A 5,678-nucleotide genomic window follows, 5' to 3' on the forward strand; every position below is an offset into this window, starting at 1 on the left:
AATAATAATAATGATTTCATTTATTTGCCACCAGGGTGAAGGATGAGGGGAACATTACAGAGACAAACATAAAGTATGGGGGTTTACACATAATAATGAAATGATAAAAAAGAATTTTTTAAGTATACACTGGAAAAAAGACACATACATAGCATACAAAGGAAAAACAAGAAAGGTGGTGGGGGAGGATGGCTCTCGTGATACAGGAACACCTCTAGGGATAATCGAAGAACCCAATTGTCCAAAATGTTCCTGAAACCCTAGGAGCAAGTGCCCTCTCCTATTCCTTTTCTCCGACTCACAGGTCTACACTTAGAGAGGTACCATCCACTCTTGCCATTTTCGCATCTTCCACCCACCTTTCAATAAACTTACTCGAGGACAGCACTTCTCTCTCCACTCTCAATTTCCTTATCAAGTGAAACTTGAAAAAGTCAGTGAGAGCTCTACCAAAGAGGAATGTATCAGTCCTCATGCCTTTCAGCCTTGACCACCAAACAATCTCTTTTGCCACTGCCACCACGCAAAAGAAAACTGCCTTGCTTGCCCAGTTGAAAGAGGGTGGCGGTCCAGTTATCACTACAGACTCGGTTGATAGATGGATCCGTCCCACACATGACAGCAGCTGTTCAACATAACCCCACAAGGCAGCAACGGCCAGACAGTGAACGAGGCTGTGCAGAACGGTTTCATCACTGCGCGCACCTCATACAAGTCCGTCTGACAACACATCTGTGCCTGTAAAGTTTGTCTTGAATCAGGCCAAAGAAAGCTGGAGATTATCCATGATAGTTCCCGACTGGAATGTCCTCCGCAACAGACAAGCTAGTTCATTCTCATCGGTACCCAGAGTCTCCTAGAGAATGTCATCGTACTTCCCTGCCACTAATCCTCTATAAATTTCTAAAGCCGAAGATTCACCGATCCCATTGCTCGACTGGTAGAGGGTTATGAGTGCCTGATGATATTCTACGTGCCAGGTGCCCAGTCTCTGTCTTTTCTTCACCCAAGACTGCAGCTCTGTCAAGGAGATGAGCTGTGGAAAGATGAGCCTCACAAACGGGGCCTACACATGCTCACCATCCAGAAATCGTTGCAGGTGGCATAATCTAAGTACGTGTCTGCACATTAAGAGTCACGTCATACGTAATCCACAACTCAGAGGATGCTGGCAACAGACTACCACCTGACCATTGGAACGAGTTCCTTCCACAAGAATTTAAATAAGAGACACTCTAACCTGGTCAATCAGTAACCGGGTCAAGGCACAACGGTCAGGCGATAAATGATAACGGAAGCAATGTAAGCATTCACCATCTCTACTCGACCTTTCAGGGACAGCTTTCTTTCAGCCATTTCTGGGTAAGACTGGCCACTCTGTCTGCCACCTCGTCCCAGTTCTTATCAAGTTGGAATTCGGGACCAAACCAGACCCCGAGCACTTTCACTGGTCCGTCAGTCCAGTGTCCAACGTTGCTATCTGATGGCATCGTCCTGCCTCCCCAGGAGCCCAACCACAAACCCTGCAACCGACTCATTTCAGAGGAGTCTGACACCATGACGGTGACATCGTCGCATATGCTGACACTGCCTTTCCTTGTCTCAGTTCGAAAAGGATGCCCCTTAGCTGTTCCAATTTCTGCAACAGTGGCTTGAATGCCAATACATATAGAAGAGGTGACAGTGGGTAGCCCTGATGGACCAAACGTGCAATGCCAAATGGCTTCGATAGGTGGTCATTTACTTTGACCACAGAACAGGTGCTGCTGTGCATGGCAGTAATCCAGCCTCTGGAAACGGGTCCGAAACGGTCTGCTTTCAGGACAGCTTTCAAGTAGTGATGGTCGATACTTTTGAATGCTCTTGCTTGATCCAAATGAATCAAGCACCCCTGAAGCCAGCTGTGGTCTCAGCCCTCTCTATGATGTACCGCATAAGGTGGAGGTTGTCGTGGATTGCGAATGTTTGCACTTCCCTGACCAGGCTACCGACGACTAGTGCCAACCTTTTCACTAACACCTTGGCCAAAATCTTAAACTCTGTATTTAGCAGAGTTATAGGCTGAACATTCTCTAGTATGTCCCTATTGTTGGCATCCTTCCTCAGCTGAGTCACCACACCTCTGCTAACAGCACTAAGAATTCTCTCGTTCTGTTGCCAGTTGCAGTAGACATGTGCCAAGAGGTTGCCAAACAAATCTGGCAATGAATACATAAGGCAGGCCATCCAAACCAGGCGATCTGCAACTTGTGCAATTGATCATCACCTCCCAAATTACGGTGGCTGTTATTGGCATTACACATAACTTTGCGTCAGCTGCCAAGAAATGTGGCAAACCATCCAGGTACAAACTAAAGTCCAGTACTGTCATCAGTCCATTGCCCTCTCCAAACAGCTACGCGAAGTGCTGCTGAAAAGCCACACACACCTGCTCAGAATCGCGTAGCACGCACCCATTCCGATCCGTCAAAGACCTGATCATAGTTTTGTTTCCAAGTCGTGTCTCCATCGTTTGAGCCCATCAGACAGCTGTGGTTCATTCCTGTTTGAGTGCATGGGCCTTAGCTTTAACAGTGCAACCTTCGTGTTTCGCTTCGAAGAAATGATCAAGGATCATTCTTGCCGCTAACACATCAGTCGCAATACCTTTTTTAATCACCTCTTCTAATTTGCTAACTATTTCACCCTCTAATCTATTCCTTTCTATTGCTAGCTCTTCGCTAAATGCTATCAATTCTTCTCTAATCTCAGTCTTCAGGGTGGTCCGCCACCGATTGCTGACGATTACCTCCGTCAACTGCTGCTTAACTAGTTTGCTAATCCGGTCTCTGTAATTTTTTCGAGCTGGAAAGGATGCGTTCAACTTCCAGTAACTGGGTCTCTATCTACGAGTCCTATCTAATTCGACTGTCAAGATCACAAACTTGTGGTCTGTGTAGCCAATCAACTTAAATTGTGGACAACCTATACTATACCTGTCCTCTGACCTAACAAATATTCTATCTAGATACCATCTGGATGACTCATTGTTGTTGCATCATGTCCATACTAGCACATCAGGGAAATCCAGTCCATACCTATCAGACAATTGGAAGTCTCTGAGCAGGTTTTCAAGGTTTTTGCATCCCCTTCATCTGTGTACTATCCCCACACAGTCCTTCCGGGCATCCAAAATCCTGTTCCAGTCCCCTACTAGAACTAAACTGTGAGACATTCCCAGGAAAGTTTCTAGACACCTGAAGAATTCTGGCCTTCCAGCTCCTGTCATAATATCTCATAGTCATTGAAAATGGGCGCCAATGCTTGTGCATTAGAAATCCTTGTCTCACTAATTGCAGCCATATATGTTTGTCTGTCTGTCTGTCTGTCTGCTTCCCCCCTCTCTCTCTCTCTCTCTCTCTATATATATATATATATATATATATATATATATCTTCTATTAGCTCTGTGCTTTTTTTTTTGTCACTATCAAGGTGGTGAGGAGCAGAGCACCCATCACCTATAAAATGCTCCAGTGGCCTATGCAAAACCTGTCTCCTGACAGTCAAGCCCAACTTCTTCGCCAAACCAACAGGAGAAGTGTGGTAAAAGGTGAGTGTCTGGTGCCTTCAAATAACCAGTGCTCCGAGTAGGCTGTACTCATTTGCCTTGGGTGGCAAGCAGCCTAAGAGAAAGAAGACTCTGAGTCCAAAACCAGAGGAGCAAGGACCCTGTCGCCTTGGCATACTATCTTGATAGAGATGGTGTTTTGGTAAAAATACTGGTTTGTAGTAACCCAAACACACCTCATTTCTTTTAGTGAACATGCCAAGCAAAATAAATGACGATAACATTGTGAACGGGACTGGAACCAATGGGGAAGGTGCCATACCCGGCAGGTACTCCACTGTGCATCAGGGTGGGCCCAGTCATAATCCCTCAACTGCTATCCATACTACAAGGCATAGTACTTGTACTGGTCAAAATATGCAACGTGCTCACAAACGCAAGTGGTCTGTGATATGAAACAAAAGGCGATCCAGTGCCATGAACAAGCCTTGCTAGACAAGAACAATGGCAAATGTAAAGCTGACGGAAAAAGATCATTAGAACTTTGGAACCACCTGGGTATGTTCCAGATTATTGAAAATGGACTCATGAATCAGGTAAGAATAATTCGGAAAAGAAGCTTTCTTAATGAGACCCAGGTTCAGACAGTCAGGAAAAGCCACTGTAGTGGTGATAATCTCGAAGAGAATAATATAGGTGAAGATCAGTGAATGCTTAGCCAAGGAGAAGTTGTAGTGGAGGAGAGGCTAGCCAATCAATATAATGTAGAAAACCCTGAAGTACAAGAGGATATGACTGAAGAACAGAGACACCTCAGGATAAGACTCGAGCAAGTAATAATTACAAGAACAGAGACCAAGCCGGTGAAGTTAAGAAACTTCGACCGTAACAATGTGAAACGTGCAACCCAAAAAGTTGATGAAATTATGAAATACATTCTGACAAAAGATCTGATCTGCTTCAATTTTTGTAAGTAAACTGGTTAGTAAGAAAGAGGGGAAAGTAGACGAACAGAAAGAGCCATGGTGGAAGCAGAGAATTGAAAGCATTGTTCTAACTTTGCATAAAGATCTGAGCCACATAGAAGAGTGGTCCAAAGGACAATGGAAAAATGGGAAAAAAATGCAAGAGTATATGTTGACGCAAAGTATAAAATAGAAAAGAAATTGTTCAAAATGGTTGTCGAAACCCTAAATGCTGGCAAAACATTAAAGATGTAGTGCTACATTGATCGCATATCGCAGTTCCAGAAAAACAGGTTATTCTCAAATATCCAGAGGCAGTTTTTTTTAAGGGCCTAGGAGGAAATACAGAAGATAATACGGTTCCTGAAACAGAAGAAACCCATCAATTTTGGGGTAACATCTGGGGGCAAGAAATTTCCCACAACCACGGTGCTGAGTGAATTAATTCCATGAGATCCAAACTCCACCACCCAGAGGCTCCATGACAGGCCTATGTGCACATAACAATAGAAGATGTCATTGCATAGTTATCAAAACTACCAAACTAGTTAGCGGTGGGACCAGATGGAATTCAAGGCTACTGGCCTCAGAGGTTAATGTCAACACACAAGAGAACTGCTTACAAAGCAGTGCAGTTCCGGAGTGGATAGTAGAGGGAAAAACAACATTGTTAATGAAAGATCGGTCGAAGGGCAATGAGGCTGGCACTTACTGACCCATTACTTGTCTTAACCTCCTGTGGAAAGTATTAACAGGTACCCTCGCAAGGAAAATATATACGTTCCTTGAGGAAAACAATCTACTGCCAGTAGAACAAAAGGTATGTAGAAAAGGACCGAAGGGCATCAAGGACCACCTTGTGATTGGCAAGGGTATAATAGGCAAGAGTGTAATAGGCAAGGGTATAATGAAAAACTGTAAACGGTATCAAAAAAACTTATGCATGGCCTGGGTAGACTTCAAAAAAGCTTACAACTTGTTGTCGCATTCATGGATTTGGAAACACTCGACATGTGTGGAATAGCTGAGAACGTGTGTGCACTGATCAAGAACAGCATGCCTAGTTGGAAAACACGTCTTTCCATCGGAATTTGAACTCGGGACGTAGCGGCAAACGTCCAGTGCAATAATAATAATAATAATAATAATAATAATAATAATAAT

Source organism: Octopus bimaculoides, unplaced genomic scaffold, assembly GCF_001194135.2.
Source record: "Octopus bimaculoides isolate UCB-OBI-ISO-001 unplaced genomic scaffold, ASM119413v2 Scaffold_91152, whole genome shotgun sequence".
NCBI lineage: Eukaryota > Metazoa > Mollusca > Cephalopoda > Octopoda > Octopodidae > Octopus > Octopus bimaculoides.